The following is a 23,393-nucleotide window of genomic DNA, read 5'->3' as shown; positions in this document are numbered from 1 at the left end:
TGTTTAAAAAGAAAAGGCTTTCTGCTGACATTATCTGAGCTGTGATTTTATTCAGAAAAGTGATAATTCTCTAGTCAGGGACCTTCATCAGAGTGTGAAGCAGCGATTAAACAAGCTGACATCTTTGTTGTTGTTGTGAAGAAGTGATTACAACAGAAAATGTTCTTTCAAATGAAGCCAGCACCTTGGGTTATTAACAGAATTTGCGTGCCATGAACAGATTTCTCGGAAGAAGCAAAATGACTGACCCCGCACATTGATTCATCAGATGACCCTGATGGAGAATGATGCTAATGACAAGGCTGCTGATGATACCCCTTCATAATAGGCATAATGACGGCATCTTGCTTACGGCTTGCTTTCCGAATGCAGTCTGTTTTTAATCAGCTTTCAATCGCTTCACCCTCCCTGGCGTGAGAGGATCAGCACTTTGAACCTAAAGGGGAGGGAAGCTTCCTGCCAGAGATGAATGTGGATGCACGGAAAGTGCCCTTACAGTTAATGGGTAGCTGCTTAGTCAGATGTTCAGCCCAATCAATGCCGAGGAGGAAGATAGCCAAATTTCTTAATCGAGTTAATCAAGAGCTTCCTTGTCCAGTATTATGTTGATTACAGTAACCGTGGCGTTTGTCCAGCCTTTTATTCTGCTTTGTCCTGATCGTCCTGGTTCCTTCTGTATCCTAGAAAATAAATGTACACGGGTGCCAAAGAGCAGCTGTGTGCTTAAGCACAGTTCTTTTTTACGTCCGACGCACCACGGCAGCATCAGCTTTGTTAGCTATTTGTTTCTGCATTGACTCACTCATGAAAAGGTGTTGATTTTCACCCTGCAGGGTGTGTGTGCATGTGTGTGTGGAGGGAGAGGAAGAAAGACAGAGGATCTTTGCCTTGAAATTTATGTTGCATCATTTCCTTTCTGTGAGCAGCTCAAGCTTGGCAGTCTGTTTCCAAGACGTCACAGGATACAGACATCAGGGATGGAGTCAGGGAGGATTTCAGCCTAGGTGACGATCTAGGTGGTGTTAAACACGGGCCCTGGCGTGCTATTCGAATGCAGCGAGCACAGATTCCGAGTGACCCATCATCCCCAGGGGAAATGTTTTCAAATCGCACAAATTCAAAAAAGAAACCTTATCTCGTATACTTGTCTCTGCATCTCTTCCTACATCTTTTATCCCTTTTTATGTGGCGTATCAAAGTGATTTACAGCCCGGGGTGTGTGTGTGCGCCATAAGCCATGGCGTGCGTAAGGTCCCATTCTCAGCAACAATCTATGTTCCTCCTGAGCAACCTAAACAGCTACATTTCCTCAACCCCAATGCCACCAGGGACCTCACACTTCAGAGTTGATTTAGCTGGTTGTACCTCAGCTGCCTGACCTTCCTCCAAGCCCCTCCCTTTTTTAACAGGGCAGCATGCTGTAGTCTTAGTAACCATAATCACACGCTCCCCTCCATCTCTCATTCTAGCCTTCCCCCTGCTTATTCTTTTATTCTTTTCCTTATAGAGGGCAGTTAGGTGAATGTCAGCAGTCACCTCCTATTTTAAGCTGTTCCTTGCTCGTCCACCTCCCTCCCTCCAGCCTCCTCCTGCCTGCTCCTTGATGCACAGCCCTGCTTGATGGAACCACCAAGCTGCAAAACAGCCTGCTGGGCAAAACACAACAGCGGCGTTTGACCTGGGGTGGCCACCAAATCACAGCATAAACATCGTGCTTAAACACAGATTCCTGACTTTACAGGAGCGATTGCTATTTAGACAAAAGAGGTGGAAAATTAGGAGAGCCACTTTAGTGTGCGATCCAAAATTAGAAAGAGCCACAGCTCTGTGCCTTTGTAGATATATCTGTGGGAGCGATACAGTTATTTATTTGCGCAGGCGGAAACTTGAAAATTAAGTATGAATGGAATGGATTTAGCTCAAAGGGCAGCTTGCTGAGCTCGCCTTCAGCCAAGAAGAACTGCTGACAAGCACGATGGGAGACTTGCATAATTTTTCTGTTTCTTTTTTTTTCTCATAATCATTGGCAGTCCAGTCAGCACAGACGTGGTCAAAGGCGCAGTGTCCATGACAAATAGGTAGACATCAGGAGACTTCAGGGGGATTGTTTCTACCCCTGATGTTTTAGAGTGATTCTGAAAATAAATCACAGTTTGCTCAGAAACATTTCTTTTTCTCTTTAAACAAAAAGCTTGTACACAGGATGCTGCCAGAGCTTATTCAATATTTGAACACACTTGTATCTCCTGACACCGAAAATACAAATAAAAGGAAACACGGCTCTACAGCAAATGACTGCTGCTCGCGAGATTCAAATGCGTTTTGCTCTTGAGCAATTTTACGCCGTGGCGTTGTTAGCGTTACCTATCAAGACAAATTAAACACAATCCCACACGGTTGCCATGCCAACAGGAATCTGTTTCCCCCCCTACATGCGTTGTGTGGCGTCGTCGTGTTGTGTTGGTTAGTTGGTTGGGTGGGGGCATTTGAGCAGATATGAAGCAGGAAATCAGCGTCTTTGGAGAGGCTGAGCTGTGCTTCAGCTGTCAGCCACGCTCTCCTCAGTCAGCTCTGACTCAAACTGTCACATCACAGTGTAGTGGCGTAACAAAAACATTCAAGAGGCCGCAGCAGATGGACAATACTGTCTGACTGAAAGGCCGTTTTGGATTACAGATTAATTAATGAGTATGTGGTGGATAAAACTCGTGAATTTGCTGCGAGGCGACTGATAAAGAGCCATAAAAGAACCTTAAAAGGGGAATTCACATTTCCATCATAGTGCTTTAATGCAAATATTTGAATTTCACTGGTCAGTAAGAGTTTGTCGCATTAGTCAGTCATTGCCACGTCAGCGTAGCCTACGTGCCCATTATTAGTGAAAGCAAAGATAACCGTGACTCACTACAGTGTGCCTTCTGAAAGAAAACATTTTTATGCACTACCACAATGATAAGAAGCAATTTGCGCACACTAAGAAAAAAGAATTATTCATTGCTCTGACTCATCTCCCATCTACAGTCTTACCCATAAATATTTGGACGGTGGCACTTTGTGTAATTTTGTCTCTGCTCAGCACAAAAGATTTGAAATGAAGCAATCAGGATGGGAATGAAGCTAGACTTTCACCTTTAATTTAATTTTAAGGGTTTCAACAAAAATATGCTCTTACTTTTGAGAGCTGACAGCCAGGTTCTGCTGTTTCCTGAGTGTTTCTTGAAAAATTAAAGGCGATAAAAGGTATGGAGTTCATTCCAAGTATTGAATTTGCATTGGTAGTATTTGACAGGAACCCTTGATATGTGATCTGAAGTGTTGTGGATGCACGAGAAACCTAACAGCGAGACGATAGAACCTTTAGGAGTCGCCAAAACTACAATGTTTGCTTTTAAAATTAAACAACAAAGGCCTAAAAAACCACAAGACACAATAAAGTGGATAACTGAAGAATTCTTTTCTTAGTAATAAAAAAAGAAGAAGAAAAAAGAGTTAAGAAAAGTCAAGATTTGCTTTTTTTCTGTTTCTAAAGAGGATTTATACATTAATGCTGAAAGAGTGAAAGGTCAGATTTGGACTGGAAAAACCTGCCCAGCTCTGCAAAAAGAAGCGATGATGTGGAAACAGTGTATAAAGTCAAACGCTGCAAAATGTAAAGAAACAGAACTCCAAAGTGCAGATAGATAATGACTCAAAACATCATTTAAAGAACAACCCAAGAGAATGTTCTCAAATGGCCAAGTCCTCAACTGACCTCAACTGAGAATGCATTTTATTCACTGAAGACACAACTGAATGCAAAAACATGCGAACACAAGCAGTGGCTGAAGGTAAAAGCCAGACAGAGCATCTCAAGGGAGGCAACGCAGTATTTTGTGATGCCCATGGGTGACTCCAGGCAGTCACAGACTGCAAAGGATTTTCATTCTAGTATTGTAGATAATAAGTTTAACTCTGTTGCTTTCTCCAATTAGTTTTAAACGTCTAAAATTGGAATGACTATCGCTCCAAATCTTTAAGGAGTCTATAAAACGGCTATTGTAGGGCTTGTAGTTTTGGAAGGCTCAGACCCAAAGTATATAGTTTTGCCTCTATGGAGCAGGTTGTTAAAATAATAAATTCCTTATTTGCCTTGACAGTAATCTTGAATTTAATATTAAGCTGAAATTTAGAATTTGCTTTAACTCAAGTTTGGTTGGCACCGGCCTGTGTCTTGCTGACAAGTTTGCCATTGTGTTCAATGCTCACCGTCTCACTATCTCACAATACATTTAAATGATATCCTTAAAAAAGCGATAGGCAATGGACTGCATAAATCAGAATTTTGGATTTTGTGAAAAATGCCTAATTAGTGAAATTGAAACCAGCGTTAGCAATGAGAAGGACTTCTCTGAACAGTCCCAAACAATCACCACCTTTTTCCTTGGAGACGCTTGCATGTGTGAAGCTGTCAGACAAACTGAAAGGGCTCGGCTTTGCAAACATCAGCACTGAGCAAATCGCTGCGCTGTGTGAAGTTTACTGTTTTTGAAAGGCAAGAAGTGGTAGAATTGCAGTACCATATCATCATTTTGATACATGCTCTGCAGGCTTGAACTTTTCTAAACATTATCTGAAGGAGGTCAGTACGCTTAGTTAGCACCGAGTGATGCTTAATTGAGGCAGTAAGGAGCCTTGACTCTCAGTTTATTACAACGTCCCTGTGTGTCATGGAGATTCAAATGCTAAAAGGTAGCTAACACTAGCTAGCTCACGTTTAAGTATTAGCATGAAGTAGGACATTTTTAAAAAGTGATGAAAACTGCTGAAAGTAACTGATCTGTGCTGTTGTTTATGTTTCCAATGGGTAAAAGGACAATAATAATAATGTCACTGCCACAGCTTTAGTTACTGGTGAAAGCTGTAAGAACAAAGACCACCGCTACCTCCACCACAGCGCTGCCACACACATACATAAAGTCCTCTTGAAGTTGATCTGGCTCATGCTTTACTGTCACCACTTTCTGTATCTTATGCTCTCGCTTCTTGACTTAGATTCACCTGCTGGTTACAGAGACAAGATTAATGGTCGGTCATTCGGCGTAGCAATAACAGCTGGCGATCACACAAAGTGGGTGTGCTAGCACTGCCTGAGATGTGAAACCGATTCATAACTTTGGATTATGCCAAAGGGTCCTGTCCTCTCTCTGTTCGGACTGCCCCGGTGGATAAATGTCTGAGTTCCCTTTAATTCAATACATGTACAACCTCTGACTTTATACTCTTTTCCAGATTTACTTTCACTTATTCCAGGTCAGCAGTCTAGCAGTGAAAGAGGACATGACAGCTATACAATTAAAGTCATGTTTAGGCTTGAAGTCATTAATAGATTTCTCACTTTTGTTCCACTTGTCGGATAGCTTTATTTCAAGCACGCTGCATCTGAAGCCTGGAAACAACATTGCTGCAGTGATATCAATTGTCGCAGCTTGCTGCTGTAAAGGCAGATTTACCCAGAAAAGGGTGCATTTGACTTGAACAATATGATTAAGCACATCTCCATTTGAGGAGAGACGGGGGCAGAACAATTGCAGTCTCTTTGGGACTTTTTTCGATTGTAATTTAAGATCCGCCACACAGGTGGAATGGATGTGAAGTGGTGTGTGTGCGCTTCACAGATTGAATTATACAATTACTTTCCACCTGCCATCTGATGATTTTTTTTTTTTTTTTTGTACACGTGGCAACACTCTCAGCTTTGGCAAGCCAGGGCCAAGTATTGATCGCATAAATGCACGTCGTCAAACAGTTTGCAGTTCGTGGGACTGAGGTGAACTCTGCAAATCAATTAGAATGAAATAATGAAACGAAAAATGAAAGTGTAACCTTCACAACTGATGTTCATGCTACCATGAATCCAAACACTGTAACGCTAGCACACATCCCTATGTAGGCACACGAGTTTAAAATATGTATCATGTTCCCCTTACATGATCTACAGTTTGTATTAGTTGATAGCAATATCCAGTAAGATATGATGGCACACAGAGCCTCCTCCCATTTCTGATCTTGTCACCATGGAAACCTGCTTATTAGTCTGCGTGAATTAACAAGTTTCCTCCACAGAGTGGAGGGCTAGCTAGTGCTTCATGTGCTAAGTGCCTTTACATCAACATGGGTATGCATGAATATGTATGACGGTGGGGAACCGGGGTCATTCATCAGCAAAACTCGAGTACAACATGGTAGAGTGGGATTTCTGACTTCCAGACATGATTAACCATCCTCTGACCGGCGGCGGCAGACACGAACCGTATTTCAAAGATTTTCTTTTTTTAAAAAGCAGACATAATTAATTTTTTACATGTAATTTGATCAACCCAAGGAAAGTCTAAATATTCCATTTTCTTGTGAGCGTGATGCAACACGGAGTGGTCTGCGAGCTCATTAATCATAATTTAACACTCGCACTGTAGCACTGGCCTCTTTTAGGACTTCTCTTACACTGATGTTGCGTGCAGGGCCTTATGGTTCCCTGGATCCCACCTACACACCAGCTGTTGTGAGATTCTAGAGGGGTCAACACCATCTGCACACAGCAAACACAACTCGTGCTGTATAGAAAAAATACCACTTTGGAGATCAAGTGGATCCATTCATGTGCAACCAAAAAGCATTTTGGGGCTCCTGTGGTCCCGCGACTGTGGTAGATATTGCAACCATCCGACTGCTTCCAGCTGAATGGCAAAGCATAAAGGCAGTGAACTGTACATTATAAATATACACACGATATAAAATTGCTCGCTCAATGCTCAATACGTAAAGACGAAGGATGCATAATGGCAAATCCTCATGAAAGCATTTATGCCATAATAACATTTATGAACAATCAGGTGTCGCTGCGTGGTTAAAAAAGGTATTAACTGTTGGTTTACTGAGCCATTTTCGTTAATCAACACAGCATTATATAAAAATGCAAAAGGTTTCATTTAGCCATAATGTATTTAAAGCTAATGGAATTGTCCTGAGATGCGATTGTCTTTAATGACCTACTCTCTCATTTTGCATTTAAGCTCCTCTCCTGGAAAATGCTCCTGGGCATCAGCACAGCAAATCTAACAGATCTGGGAGGGAAATGAAAGCAGAGGAAGAGGGAAAGGAAAGTGCTGTATATTTTTGCCCTCTTGCACCATATTAATCCCTTCCCACTAATCCTTCAGCTGAACCAAATAAAGCTGTAATGGCTTTGATGGCCATTTTTGGCTCACCAGGGTGATGATGAACTCACTGGTCAAAATCACCAATTCAATCCCTTGGCCAGATTTTTAAAAACATTCATTATTATTATGTCCCTTTTGTCTCCATGTGTCTGATAGACTTTCACAGACTACACGAAGATCTGTGATTGTTCGGCCACGAAGCAAGCGCAGACCTTCACGCCTCAAACATGAAAATACAGATGAGAAGTGTAACAGAAATATCTTTAGAATCAACAGATCAAAAAAAAGCCAAAAAAAGAAGAAAAAAGTAGGCATATTCACCAAACCTGCTCGGCTTCTGCCCACTGTGCTTACTCACACCGACTTTATTAAAAATCTAGCCTCCGCATTTTAAAGTCAGTAAAGGGTGAGTCTCTTCAAACAATAGTTTGAAATAAAATGTCAACAACTTAAGGCAGATGCCTTTGAAAAGACAGGGCTTTGAAATGTTTGAAGCTTGCTTCTCTGCAGAGGCTTCTAACAGTAGGTTAGTGGATTTCACTTGCTACCTAGATAACCACAAGATCAGCCCTCAACAGAAACACTTGGAATCCATCCAACAGCTGCAACCGCTTTGTGTGAACAGATGGGAAATGTGTTTGGGCTGTGGAGACCAGCACAAAGAGACTAAAAATGGCTTGTTTAGAATGTCGACTTGACCTTGTTTGTCTTAAATTAGGTCTGGAATGGGAACTGATATATGTCAGCCAAGATGTGAAACACGCTCGTGAGCTGCACATCTTTTCCAACAAACTGAACGTGGAGCAAAGAGAATGATAGTGTGAGATAATCCAGGCTATTACTAATGCTGAGAGGTGGTATAAAGGGGCTGGATGGAGCCTGGATCGACTGTCATAGGGCGAGAGGCGGGGTACGCCCTGAGTTGCCAACCTTGACACCTCAGAATTAGGGAGACATTCAAAAATGTCTCCCTAATTCTGGCTGGTTTTGGGCTGGTTTTTTTTTTTTGGTTTTTTTGGCGGGGGGGACAGTAGCCAGTAGCATCCCCGCGCTTGACTTCGAGGTGTCGTGGTTATTATTGTCCGGCCGGAAACGGCAGCCCAATTAAGGATGGTTTAGCAATTTTTTTGTCTGGGTGGAATTTGGGAGAAATTCGGGAGAATGGTGGCTCCAGGAGATTTTTGGGAGGGGCACTGAAATTCGGGATTCTTCCGGCAAAATCGGGAGGGTTGGCATGTATGGGGCTAACACATAGATGGATAACCATTCAATTTGATTTTCTATTCAGTTTTATTCATATGGTGCCAAATCACAACACCAGCCCTAACTATATGCTTTATTGAAAAGGCTAATCTTAACCAGCGTCTCTGTCTTCTGAAAAGTTTCTAAAATAGAGCCAATCAGAATGTGGGACATTTTCTCTATAAGTGAGATTGGAGACAAATTACAAAACAAAACTATGCAGTCCCAAATAAAAGAGAACACCTGGTCAGGCTATGACATTGCCCAGTTTCTGTATTCATGCTTTTTGGTAGGTTTTTGGTTTAGAGACAAACAAATAAACTCAGTTCAACAAACAGACAAAGTCTAAACTTGAATTATTTAGTTTTAATTTAAATATAATAGTTCATTTTTGCTTTATATTTTAAATTAACATGATACAAAGCAGTAGTCAATTTTCAGTAGCTTGTCTTTATGCACACTTTGATTTTTGTTCACAGATGTTGTTTGCTATGCTGTACAAGCCTCTCAGTCTCAGTCACGCTGAAGAATCCAAAACACAACACTCTTAGCAAGGGTAGGAGGATTTATTGAAGCGCACTCGTGCCTCAGATGCACATCACTTTAATCGATCTCTTTAAGCATTACCATAGTCAGCTCACTTTGGGGGTTCAGACCCCCCTCCCCATGCTGTAATCAATGACAGTCCATCCACTGTTCCATCCCCCCCACACTCCTACATGATGCAGTGGAACCAAAGCAAATTGACTCATATATGTCTCAAGAAGCGGAGATGAAAGCTTCTGTTTCTCAATCAGGTCCACCATTTCAGCGAAAAGACCGACAGCAAATTCTCCAGCGCCATCTCATAGTAAGATGAGAAAAAGAAAGATGATTGGAGCTTAATTTGAGCAAACGAAATCCCCGGGGATCTGCACTCAATTCATCAGCCATTTAATGTGTTAAACAAGGCTAATAAGCTGGTGTCAGTAAGCTGCCTCTTTAGCACAACTGCAGCAAAATACGCCCTGATCCATGTTGTCATGGAAGTGGTGCTACGCAACTTGGAAACAATCATCCAGGGAATTGTCTCTGCCTACACAGTGCAGTTTAAAAACTTCATGTGATATTTTTTTGGGTGGGGTTGAGGCCTTTATGAAACTGCAAACAGGAAATTATAAGTGGGGGAGAGAAAAAAAGGCCAGTGGTTGAACTTAAACAAGAAACATCTTAAACTCTACCCACAATACCTGATTTGAGTCCTGGTCTCTGAGCCAGCACAGTTCAAGGTGTCATCATATTTCTCCCACTTCCCCCAATAAGCCATTTTTTTTTTTTTTTACAATTGTTGTTATGTCATATAACATGTAAGCATACTGAATAAACACAGGCAATCTTAACGGCGTATTCTCTACTACTTTAAAGGTTAACAGATCATATAACAAAATACTGCACAGTGTAGAAAACCCACCCAGGAGTCATTTATTTTGCTCTTGTTAGTGGACTGTTGGGAGTCTCAGTATATACTCAACACATAGTCTGATCAGTGCCATAGTCTGGTCTTGTAAGTCGTTAACAAATAAATGAGACACATTTTCTCCATGCGCACCCTTCATTTAAAAATAAATGCAACATTTTCCTTGTCATTGACCCAAGTCCACCATCACTATCTAAAATTAATGGCTGCACATAATAATGTCAATGTTAGAACTTTTACATTGTCACCCATAGCGCATTATTCAAATGGGCAGACTGATGATTTGGATGGAGCAGAGCTTACGTGAGCCAATCTAGCCACTGCCTACATCCATCAATCTACAGAGCCTCCACTTGGCCCAGATTAACATCAGACAAGAGGGCACACTTTGAAGATTCTGTTTAAAAAAGTGATTAGCTGGGAGCCAGCCATGCAGCCCAATGGGGACTTATTAGCCATCCCACTTAGTGTACACATTGACCACCGAGAGACAGGGAATGAGGACGGGAGGGGAAGAGAAGTCATTCATCACAGATATTTGTTTTCACCCTGATTAGGAAACAAGCAATGTAATGGTGTTAACAACCGGTTAACCTTTGTCTCATCGCCTTCTTTAACATATGTTTGAGAATGCAGCTCTTGGTCCAAGCTGCAGAGCCTCTAAAAAAGTCCAAGACAGAGATTTGAAGCAATTGCGTATGATTGATTTTTGTAGCTGTTCCACATTGGACAGCACACTAAATGATTTATAGCTCAGGTCTTCTTCTCAGAGGAAGTGGCAGTTCTTTAAAAGCTCCACACTCTGTCATAGCTAAAGTTAGCTGTGTGTATGCACCCACCCGTGTGTATGCATACAGTGATATCAAATTCTGACATTCACGACAAGTGAAACTTCTATCTTACAAAAGTCAAGAAGGATATTTTTGAGAGCAATTTATTGGGAGAGGTCCTTGAACCCTGCAGGACCAACAGTAAACAACATAATGTATGCATAGATGTACAGTGTGGCATTTCTGTGAAGAGGCACGACTCTTGCCTCTACTTTGCAAGTGCCAGGCTGAAGTAGGATCAGCTGTGGTAATGGTGGAGGGAGAGGAGGGGGACGAATAAGCTCATTGGTGCTGTTCCATTTGTCATGAGAGAGACACTATCTAGCTATTTGTCTGTGATCCTTTAACCTCAGGGTCACCACCGCTGGCCATGTTTAACTCCGTCAGACTAAAGAGCTTGCCACATGCCCCCAGCTACCATCGCCATGTCACAGCATCTAAGCTACATGGATCTCAGGGGTTGGAGCTAATTGGTCGCTTTTCAGGAAGCCTGTCTCCATTGGTCTCATCAGGAGAAGTTAGTACTATCATCAAGGTGTCATTACCCAGAGAGAATTGACCACTGTGGCAGTGATGAAGAGGAAGCAAAGATCTACTCCTTTCTTTGCCCTGAAATTCATTTAAAAAGCAATTTGACTTGCTGCTTAATGCTCCTCCCTTCAAGTCGCATTACTTTAAGAACTCATTTTCATGTCCTTGAAGAGTGGAAAAAACAATTCGTACTTTTCAGCAGCAACTGAAAAAATATGCAGGACACTTATATAGATTGTTTCCAAGATCACTATATTTATTTATTTCTTTTGTTGCTTTTCAAATAAGTCAAGCATTATTCAAATTGGGTACTTTAGTTTGCAAAGCTTCATACAAAATCCATTAGTACCTGTTCATCACTTTTATCTTTCACATTTTTCACTTTTTTTTTAGAAACAATAGCAAATAATTCAATGTTTTTTTTTTTTCTTGAAAAAAATATTACTAATATGTTCTCTCAAGGTGGTGATACTCAGTGAAACAGTCATCTAATTCTTTTTTTCTCTTCTCTGCAAAATTAATCTATAACTTCCAAATTGTTTACAGCTTTTTGAAAATAAAGTATGTACATATATGTACATGTGTGTGTAGATATATATGTATGTATATGTATGTGTGTTTGTTACTTGTAGTTATTACTGCCTGTTACCTGTGGTAATGCAATTTATAATTTATATATTCTGTATTCAGTTATGAAGGCTCTAATTGTTGTTTGCGAGCTGCCGTTTAGATGCTTGTATGTGCCCGGGGCTGTTGATGGGTCTGTATGCAATGATGGGCGTAGCTGCGGGAAGTTTATTGTTTTTTTTGTTGATGAGTGAGTATAAGGGTGGGATTTAATAAGTTTTCTTCGTCCCACTCCTTTTTCAGGCAATTTTTGTTTTTTGTTTTGTGCATTTTATGTTCAATATAGGTATTTGTTGTGCCTGAAAATGAACAAATAAATGAATGAATGAATGAAAGTTCTCCCTGTTTGTTTTCTTCAAGTTATTCTTGGATTTTTTTAATTTTACCATGTGTGTCGTTTTTGTTATTCCCTAACACGTAATAATCCAAATCAATGCAATGTAGGCGCACAGCTAGAAAGACTCTTAATCCTTACGCATGTGAAGTAGAATCTGAGTCAAGGGACAGTTTAGTTTCATCAGACGCAAATCAGACACGGAGCAAAATGTGCAGATGGTACACTGGTTCTGTCTCATCCACTCAGTATAGGAAGGCTGCTAGTGAAATGATGAAAAAAAAAAACAGCTGACTGAGATGTTGGCGGTGACTGTGACACCTCCCTCCACCAAGCTCCTGAAAAAAGTGAGCTGCAAACCTGCAGCCTCCAGGGGGCTTTGTATAAGAATGGATGCTCGACGGTGGCTAGCACCAGCCAGACGTTAGTTCCACTCCAGGGATGGACCTGCCTTTCCATGTCAGTGTAAATGTAATTTTCACTCAGCTAAAGCACCTCAGGTACCCTCTCGCCTCACATCCAAGATTAAGTAGTGAGAGCGAGAGTCAGGGAAGAAAAAAGACAGACAGCAACATGTGATGTGAGAAATGAAAGCAATGTGTGGCAACCTGTGCGATATGCTTTCGTGCATGCGGAGTGTGCAGTCATGCGTGTGTGCATATCGTCAGGTGCTGTGGCACCTGCAGTTTGTCCCATTTTTACTCCATTAAACTGCCATTCATCCGCACAATGCATGAAGCACTGGGCGATCAAATCTAATTCCGCATGGCCAATATTTTGAGGTTAAGATCTCAAAATCCATTTAACCACAGAACCAATATGAAGTTCAGAGAAGACTTAAATATCTGCATGTATTTTACTGTGTAAAATACTTTTTACTCTGTAAAATACCAAAAATAAAGTACAGTAGCACACTCTTAGTTATTTAAATAACTAAAATTTACATTTAAAAATGACATGTATAGACATGCATGCAGTCTTAAGAGATATACTGAAGTTTTAGCTGAAGGCTGTCTGGTTTTGTATGATATCCAGAGCTCTCTTTTTTTTATCGGAACCCACGTACAGCAGCTCAGCTAACAGTCTGGAGATTGTGCGATAGACAATGACAACTCTATCAGCTATCAGCTCAAGTTGCAGTGCTAATGCTAAGAGCAAGCAGTACTCTTCAAATGCAATAATGTTTCTTCCTTACGTGTTTAATCCACATAGTTTATACTGGCACACCAGATGGCGAGTATTTGTATTTTTATTGTAAAACATAAAAATAATGCACAAAAGGATTTATTATTATTGTATTGTTGACATGATGTAGCAATAACTGCAGCTATTCCACAGCTCCACAGCCAACCAACAAACTAACCTTCCATGTAGTCCTCTGTCCTCAGTCCCAGGGCAGGGGAAAGAAAAAGGAGTATACAGGATTACACACAACTGACTTGTCATGTCATCCCAAACACAATCGACCTTTGTTGGCTCCCCGTGGGAGGCTCCAGCCTAGGTTTCTATCTGCAAGACTTAACCTAACACACACTGCCATCCATCTCTTTGCTCAAGGCCACAATGTATCACATCTGCCTTCTCATTTACAACTAAAGCTCCTTCCAAAGCTGCCAATCCAGGCCAAAGTACACTCCTGGGGCTGCAGGATCCAGATAAATGCCCCAAACAGTTCAGCATAAACAGGCGCTGTCAATCAATGAGATTCTTGTCAGTGCAAAACTAGGTAAGATGATTCGCCGTGCATACAAGCCAGAGGCTCCTGAGCAGATTCAGAAAGTCACCTGACATCAGGCAATATTTTTCCAGTGATATAATGATTTAGTAATCACAGCTTTTAATGCTTTTAAAAAATTAGACGTTTTCCAGCAATAGTCATTCAACACTTCATGGTACTTTAAGCTAATGGGCTAGTCCTAGAAAATGTTTCCTCCCTACCTATCACTTCTGCTAACACCTTTTCAGAACAGCATTAACTTGCTGCAAAGAACACACAGCTTACTAACTTCATATGTCAAAATGGTAGTATTTTCTCATTTAGACATAGATCAATTTTACCTTTTACGTTTTCCTGCCACTTCATGTTGCGTACATATGAAATTCACAGAATGAGCCATGGTACCTTCGCAATATCATCTACTACCTAACTATAAAGATTACAGAAGCCACTTCCTACACCCTAAGAGACATTCAAACAATCAGTGAGTAATGAAATAAAGGAGCCAGGAGCACCAGGAGCAGCTGAGTCGCAGTGTTGCTGTCTGATGCTGCAGGTTATTACACTGAGAAGAAAGACTTCAACAAATAGCAGGAAGCCACAAAGTCTCAATTAACAATAAACTTTTTGTCAAAGATTGTAATCATTACTGGTGAGTCTTGTCAGTCTGACTTGTCACTGGGTCAGACTGCTGTAAAGTTGTGGCTTATAAACATTTAATCGATAAAAGAGAGAGAATTATAATGCAAATGAGAAAAAAAGATTAAGCATACATGGAAAAAAACAGGACTCTGGGTGCTGAAGGGAGGCAAACTGTGCGTATCTCTCTGTGATGATATGTGATGATATTTCTGATAAACAGACATCAAGAAAACTTCTTATATGACAAAAGAAGCTTCAGTTAGTTCTAAAGAAAGAGAACTGTGTAATGAGCTAGCCTCACTACGGAATAAATTAGCTGTGTTAGCTTAGCATAGGATTTTTTTTTGGTTTTGTTTGTTTGTTTTGTTATTTTATTTATTTACTTTTGTTTCTTTTTAATTTGTTTTGTTGATATTGATGTTGCTTTTGTTAAGTTGTTGTGTATTATGTGATTGTACTATAAACAAATATGTCAGTTGTTTTCAGAGCAGCTGCTCACGGGGTATTTGCTGTAATTTCCCACCTGTCAAGATTGTGTTTTGGATATTGACTGAAATTTATTGCCTGCAGCTAAAAGGTTTCTTTGTTCTCACCTGAAGTCTGCAGGCATATTTTGTCAGATTAGAAGTAGAACAGAAGTCCAACAGGAATAAGACATGGAGTACTGCAAAATCCTGCAGTTTTGTATGACAGTAAACACCCCTGACATTAAAACATTTGCTTATTAATAGATTCAAAGAAGAGTCTCATTTTATATCAGGAAACAGGTCTGTACCAGATCTTTGAACAGAGACCGTGAGCATCACTAAAACAACCAGGACTCACAGCTTACAGATTTTAAAAATAAAAGCTGTATAAGGTGTTTTTGTAGGTAATTTAAAATGTAGAATACAATAGAATAGAATTGAAATATCCTTTATTGTCCTTTGTTGGGAAATTCATGTAATCCAGCAGCAAAGTGACAGACAGATGGCGAATTCAGATTCACACAAACGTAAATATAAATATAAATTTTAAATAAAAGGAAATAAGAAACATCATGTTACAAGGAAACAGCGCCTTACGCAGCATCATCTCAGTTTTAGGATCCAGGAATAGTTTTTTAAAACTACTATAATTCATTTTGAAAGTTCGGATTCATTTGCGTCATTGCACATAGTTCATATCACAATAAGAAAATCTAAATCTAAACACATAAATATGGACCCCTCACAGGGAATTCAGCCCTGCCCCAAATGTGACCCCATTTAATGGGCTAAAGCTCATTTAATGGGCTAAAGCTCATTAAATGGGGTCTGCCCATTAATTGACCCATATAAATATGGGGAAATTCAGTGATGCCACACCACCGCCTAGTGATGATAACCAAACTAACTCCCGCAGTTGGAGTGTGAGAAGAGCTGCCTTGAAAATCCCATTCAAATAAGTACTGAATAAGGAAATCTACGAGAAGGACCGGACTGAATAAAAATGAGGGCATTAGGATAAAAATAGAACAAAGGTACTATTTGGAGGACAGATTTTTCAAAGCAGAGTAAACTGAATGTCTGTAAGGAAGGCCAACAAAGAGAAAAAGACATAAACCTCTTTTTCATATCATATATAAAAGTTTGCTTTCACCAGTTCATTTGCAAAGCAGTGTCAGAGTTATCACTACCACTAAGGACACACCTCCCACTCTGGGGTTTGTATAGGAGTTTGTGAGTTATTATGTTAATCGTGTGTTTACTGTTGTGGTGCGACAGCAGAATTAAATGTTTTCCTCTGCTACATTATTCATGGGCTAAAGGAGAGCCTTGGCTCCATGTTTGGCACTGGCTTGGGTTGTTTTGTTTAGCATCCCTTGTTACACAGGCCCTATCCACCCTACTTCTCACATTATGAATTCTTAATCGATGGCCGCACTCACTCACAGCCCAAATCTTGCTGGCTCTTCTCCCACGCCGCAGGCCTGAGGAGCTGGAAACAAGTTCAGGTGGATCTCGTCTTTGTCCTCACGCTCTGTTTACAAGAACGCAACGCCGATTAACGGAGATAATCAGATAACAGCTTTTAATGAATAAATTATGATTGGCTGGATCAGGAAGCACTAGGTTTTTGCCCAGGAGGCAAAAAAGGATTTAAAATGAATGCTTAAACAATAAGTTGAAAATGTGCTCATGTGATACAACTGAGATACAGTCTGAGTACCTTTGTCTTCCAAATCTGTTGCCCAGCTTTTTTCTTTAAATGTGATTCATATTCATGCTGTGCGCTGACATATATCCAATCACTATGAAGCGGGGATTTGACCATTTCTTTTTTATCAAGGTCACTCAGGTGCAGTAAAACAATGAGAAAGTGAAGTCACTTACTTAATATGAAATCATTCATCAGAGTAATATTGATTAAGGTTGCAGCATGGGGAGGGTTGGGTCACATCGGGATTTGGCATGGGACTCACCAATATCAATAGGTTCACAGTAAAAGATAGATGGGACCTAAGTTGAAAATCAATGCTCCAACAAGTTAAAGTCACATCATTTGAAGCCATTTCTCTTAACCTACAACCCATATGGCGTGCGGATAGCAGCACTGCCAAAAATAACATCAAGAGTCCATATTTAGAGTGTTATTGGAGTGCACTTTTACACACATGAGGTGTGGACAGAGGCCACTGGAGTGGTGAAAAAGAGATTGTAGTTGGTGGGATGGCTGGGTGGGTGGCTAGGTAGGCAGTGGTGGGAAAAACTGATTTTTATTGAACCATTAAATCCCCAGTGCCAAATGTAATTTCAGGTTTTTGTTGCTTTGCCACCATTAGCTGCTAACAACCCAGTCGCTCCGGGCGATGTCCTGATAAAAATAGAGTGAAGAGACAAGGGCAAATCTGAACAACAGCATATTCAATCTAGGCAGTTAGGGTGTCGTTAGCGTTAGCCCGTCTGATTCCTTAACGTCAAGGCAAATGGACACGTCACTCAGGAAGCTTCTAAATCTCATCAGAGAGGAGACACAGGTGGGGAGCGAGAGCCAAACGGTGCAGAGATGAAGCAGCATAATAGACAGAGAGGGAGCGATAGGGACACATAGAGTCTTGATGAGAGCGGGCAGGTGCGTGTTTGTTTGGGATTGTGGGTTTGTGCATGTGAGACCATGCATGTGTAAAGGATAAGTGCACATTGCACGACAAGGGACAGGCCACATCACCATAAAATGTAATCTATTAAAGCTTATCCCAGACAAGATCGCTACATCTAAATTCATCTCAGTCTGTCAGGCCCTCTTCTATTCCCAAAGCTGCTGCATCATAATGGGATGTGACAGGAGATGTCCTAAGGAATGAGGAAATAAGAGCTCTCCATGTCACATAGCTGTGTCATTTTCATATAGTCTGTTGCCCCATAAAGACACAAAACAACATGTAGAGAATTAAAATACTGCATTATGGACTTTTTTAATCATTACATAAAGCCTTGCATCTCTATCTCTATCCTAGTCTCAGTGGAGCATGGCATTATTTCTTTCCGGATTTAAGCCTGTGCATCAGAGTTTCTAGAATTTATATAGTTATTCCACCTCCCATAATTTCCATAATTTGCTATCTGTGTGTGGATCAAGAGTCTCTTCTCCTAGGCCTCAGACACACAGCAACAGTAGTTGCTTGAGGTTTTTCACTGTTGCTACGTAGGTGAAATTGGACACAAAGAGTGTGCTGCACTGTCCTTGTGAATTCGTTGATTACTAAAGGATTGCTGCAGTTGCCTATAGTTTGCGGGGAAGATGCAGACATCTCTGCAAATGGTCACCAGCTGCTGGCCGAGAGGTAGTGAAGGTGTGAAGAGTGCAACGCAAACAGGAAATAATAAACATCCTAGTAAAGATTGTGCCTTACTGATTGTTAAACATTGCAAAAGCTGCAACTTTTACTGTTTCTCATAGCAACCAACTTCACCTATCAACTGGTAGCAACTTCCAGTAATCACTCACCAACCTGTCAACAAATACACTTTCTACCCCAACAACCATGGTTTCCAGGGGTCACCCATCAGTCCCTTATCCTGTGTGACTGGGACAGTAAGATAAAAGTCAGTGGCAGTGATGAAACATTGCCAGTTTGTCAGCGACATTTTTGAGGTAGGTTGGCAAACGTGTCGACCATATGAACGTTGGATGCGCATGATAATGAAAAGAGTAAGAGATAGTTTACTGAACGTTTTAACTGCTTAAATGTATAAATCACAGAATAACTGACCCTCTAATCTAGCTGGGTAGCCTCTAAAATAATAATTCACTGATGTCCGGTACATATTCACAGTATTAGTTTACTTAGATTATTTGGTAGTGTTGAAATGTTGACAGCTAATGAGATTTGCCAGTGTGCTGTGTTTGAGTAGTGAGCCATGACCGACACCCGCTCTGTTTCCAGATAAGGAATGGCCGGAGAAAAAGATAAACCCGCGCCACCCATCGTATTCCACACAATACAAAGTCAAAGCATTGTTTCAACCCTCCAGTTATGCTGAAGTTTAATTAAGCGTGGTTACAGCTGCTGGTCTCGTAAAGGTGACCAGAATATTGACAACCATCCCCCAAACCAAAGAAATGCTGCTGAACAATGTGAGTGAAGACGGAAAGAGATACTCCGCTGTGCCTCCACACTAACATACACAACACCCAAAAGACGTACTCCAGTAGGTAAAGCTCACACCATTGGCTGACACTCACCTTCTTCCATCTCCACTGATATCTGCTGCATAGTCAAAGGAAAATTAAAGCTCTAGAGACGACAACAAGAAAAGGAGCCAGCTCATGAGGAATTAACAAATGTTTACTGAAATATATGACAAAAAGATGCCAAAGTGTGAAGATTAGTATAAGTACAGGGTGGGCTATTTATATGGATACACCGTAATAACATGGGAATGGTTGGTGATATTAAAGTCCTGTTTGTGGCACATTAGTATATGTGAGGGGGCAAACTCCTCAAGATGGGTGGTGACCATGGTGGCCATTTAGAAGTCGGCCATCTTGGATACAACTTTTGTTTTTTCAATAGGAAGAGGGCCATGTGACACATCAAACTTATTGGTAATGTCACAAGAAAAACAACTGTGTGCTTGGTTTCAACGTAACTTTATTCTTTCATGAGTTATTTACAAGTTTCTGACCACTTATAAAATGTGTTCAATGTGTTGCCCATTGTGTTGGATTGTCAATGCAACCCTCTTCTCCTACTCTTCACACACTGATAGCAACACCGCAGGAGAAATGCCAGCACAGGCATCCAGTATCCGTAGTTTCAGGTGCTGCACATCTCGTATCTTCACACCTCAAGATGCCGGTTAGAGGGTTCCATTGATGGACAGAATGGACAAACTTCTGTTGGTGCTCCCATATGGGTCCACAAACTCAGGAAATGCCAGCTTCAGTGTAAGAGGGAAATCACATCATCATGTAGCATTTCTACATATCCAGTGGCCTTGGGTTCCAGAAGTGGACCAACTACGTACCCATATTCAGACCAACCAATCACTTTCGTTGTCCAAAGTCTTGGAGGGATCCATCAATGTGGTTGTGTCGACAATAATTTGTTTGTTAATTCACCATTCACATAAAAGTTTGCCTCATCACTGAACAAAATCTTCTGCGTGAACTGAGGGTCCTGTTCCAATGTGTTGTTTTGCACATTCTGCAAATTCTAGTGCGCTGATATGTGTCATCCTCTTGGAGATGCTCATTAGCTGGAGTTTGTAATGGTGCCTTTGTGCGTTGCTATATCCGCCGAAGGGAGATCGACTAATGCACTCTCCAGTGACATGCGGCGCAGCGCTACGCTGTTACTTTCTTGCATCCACAGTTTGGGCAAATCCAACAATGAAACCAGTTTTCAACGAAACTTAGGCAAGCAGTTTGCTAACTGTAGCATGGGAGATGGGTGGTCTCGTAGGGTGTCTTGCATTGAAATCTGCTGCAATGACCCGGTTACTGCGTTCACCAGATATCAACACAATTTTGATCCGCTCCTCACGTGTTAACCTCTTCGACATGTCAATGGCTGTGAACAAAGAGAAACTTGTAAATAACTCATGAAAGAATAAAGTTATGTTGAAACCAAGCACACCATTGTTTTTCTTGTGACATTACCTATAAGTTTGATGTGTCACATGGTCCTCTTCCTATTGAAAAAACAAAAGTTGTATCCAAGATGGCCGAATTCTAAATGGCCACCATGGTCACCACCCATCTTGAGGAGTTTGTCCCCTCACATATACTAATGTGCCACAAACAGGACTTTAATATCACCAACCATTCCCATTTTATTACGGTGTATCCATATAAATAGGCCACCCTGTAGTGTAAAGAAATGCATGGGCATATATGAGCTGTGTGTTTTAAGTGTAAATTAAAGCAAATAAATGGAAGATTTGGTGTGTGCCTGTAGGACTAAAGTGACCCTGCAAAACACTGACCAGGTGTTCTGCATTATAGCCAGTCCAGCTCCACACAAAGTGCCCACGCTGTCACAGTGGTGAGAGCCTGTGGCTATCACAACCCTGTTTCATCAAGTTAAAAAGTCCAAACACTGCCATCCTGAGCTACCATCCTTAGTTTGGTAAACTAGCCTTACAGAGGACTTTGCTCTGAGAGCAAAGGGAGTTTTGACCCAGTGTTTGGTGTTTCCAAAGACAAAAAGCAGGTCAAGGCAGGAACTGTTGCTCTGCCCGCTGGAAGATGGTAAACTGGTGCTATAGAGTTTGCACATGGTTACTAGAAAGACTCATGTAGGCCGTGGTATTTAAAGCATGACTGTCCTGTATTAAGTGCCCCAAAGTGTAAGAAAGAAACAATCAGCATTACTCCATCACAAGCCAGACGGGATCCACAGAGTCAGTGCTGCTGATGCCAAATCTGCAGCGTGAGTGCAGTTCGATATTCATCTGAGCGGGATACATTTTCCAGCCTTCAGCTTTTGGTAAGTGTGCACTCTTTGAACCCGCTTTTCCTGCCTAACAGTGAAAACTAAAATGCTTGCAGATGAGAGCTGGACTCTGGTCCCCTGGTTGAAATTTGAGTGTTTTTGCTTCCTAACATGGACTTTTTTGGGCTGTTTTAAGTCAGCTCTATTAGATGTGATTCCAATAATGCCTACATGGGTTGTTTCATGCTCTGTGGTAGAATCAAAGTTAAGTTAGTTAATTAGGTCACATTTTTATCACACAACTCAGTGGCAGTTCATCAGCAGAACTGCTACTCGCTAAGTTTTTCTTTGTTTTATTTATTTTTTGTTTATTATTCCATGTAAACCATAGAGAGTGTAACGGTGAAGGCAATCAGCAGTTTTGGAAATCATCAAACAAGCCTGTCTAATAATCATGATGCAGTCAGTGATGCTAAAATCAGTTATATGTAAGGTGAAAATTGACTTTATTTCTGCATTTTTTTGTCAATGTGTGGCTGATTGGTTAACTACATTAATAAGGAGGTGTAAATGTTTTCCTAAAAGAATATGTGTAAACAAAAAAAATGTATGCAATGTCTAAATAATTGAAATTTACATGTGGAAAATTACCTCTCTATTTATCCAGATCTCATCAAATGTTCTCCAAAACTCCAAAATCCAACTGCAAAGAAATGTCTAAAAGTGCAGTAGGCAGCAGCCACTTGCTTTTTTTCCTGTCTGTTTCTCTTATCCTCAATCCCTCACTGCTCACCTTCTACCCTTCCTATCACCGTCTTTCAATGCATCCCACTCAGTCAATCTGCCAGGCAGCTATTGCCTTGAAACAATGCACCAATCATTGCAAAAGGAGCGTGGCTCACACCTCCTCTCCTCCTGTAGTCCAGTGGGATTGGCTGCTGCTTCGTCCTCCAGGGGTTTTCAGACAACAGCCAGATCCTCGGACCACTGTGTGGCTGCCAGGAGCAAAGAGCTCTAATGATCGCACACTGCCACTGAAGCAGAGCCAAGGACACAGAGGCCCAGAAAGAACTGCAAAAACCAGAGCGCTCAGGGGGGATGGAGGAGGCATCACAATTTCTGTATTATTCAGAAGTGTGTTCAGGGCTATCTATCTACCTGTCGTCCATGGTAATCATCCTATTTAAATTCACTTGGAGAAGATCTTTTTCGAATGGATATGTCCTTCTGAAATGCTCCTCTTGTAGAAAATGTGTTTCTTCTTGAGTCATTGCTGGTCAAAGGTTTTATGCAGGTTATTGTGCAGGATGACTCAGTGGTGGACTATTTTTCTCCCTATATTCTCTTGTGGCACAACACAGCATCTCGGGATATGTGGTGGGAATGGCAACCCGAGTGTGCTCAATGAAAAGAAAAAGAACTTTAAATTCACTCACTCCCCCTCTTTCATTCATGCTTTATTTATGCCTACCTCTGTCTCTATTTCTTACCTCGTCTCTTCCTCTCAGTCCTCCACACTTATAATTACCCTCACCTTTTCTCTGCCTTTCGGTGTCTTGGCTCTATACACCTTAATCTCTCCACCTGATGGACTCTCTTTCCTCTCAGCCATCTGGCCCCTTTTCTCTTTACCTTTCTGTCACCTGCTTTTTGTCTAAGTAAGGGAAAGCTTTTAGTTCCTTATCAAACTCTCATGAATTATGAAGGGCCACTGTCCAGTGGCCTGGACAGAAACACATCTCACTGTCTGCCTGCCTCGCTGTTGAAGCAGCTCAGAAAGGAGAGGTACTGCATTCCAGTCAGAAATACCTTGTTCTGCAGGTCTGTGAGGTGAATTATTTAGACTGTTGTGACCCCTAAAACCTGTGTGTGTGTGTGTGTGTGTGTGTGTGTGTGTGTGTGTGTGTGTGTGTGTGT

The 23,393-nt window shown here is 41.2% G+C and overlaps 1 protein-coding gene across 2 annotated transcripts in view; it reads right to left on the bottom strand.

Moving 5' to 3' along the window:
* Nucleotides 1–23,393, bottom strand: part of LOC120741650 (adhesion G protein-coupled receptor A3) — a 174,752-nt gene that overhangs the window by 56,951 nt on the left and 94,408 nt on the right. The window lies entirely within an intron of this gene.

This window comes from Simochromis diagramma, unplaced genomic scaffold (genome assembly GCF_900408965.1).
Source record: "Simochromis diagramma unplaced genomic scaffold, fSimDia1.1 OVJJ01000486.1, whole genome shotgun sequence".
Classification (NCBI taxonomy): domain Eukaryota; kingdom Metazoa; phylum Chordata; class Actinopteri; order Cichliformes; family Cichlidae; genus Simochromis; species Simochromis diagramma.
The sequence above is the reverse complement of the archived record's forward strand: the minus strand, read 5'-3'. Positions and strand labels throughout refer to the sequence as shown.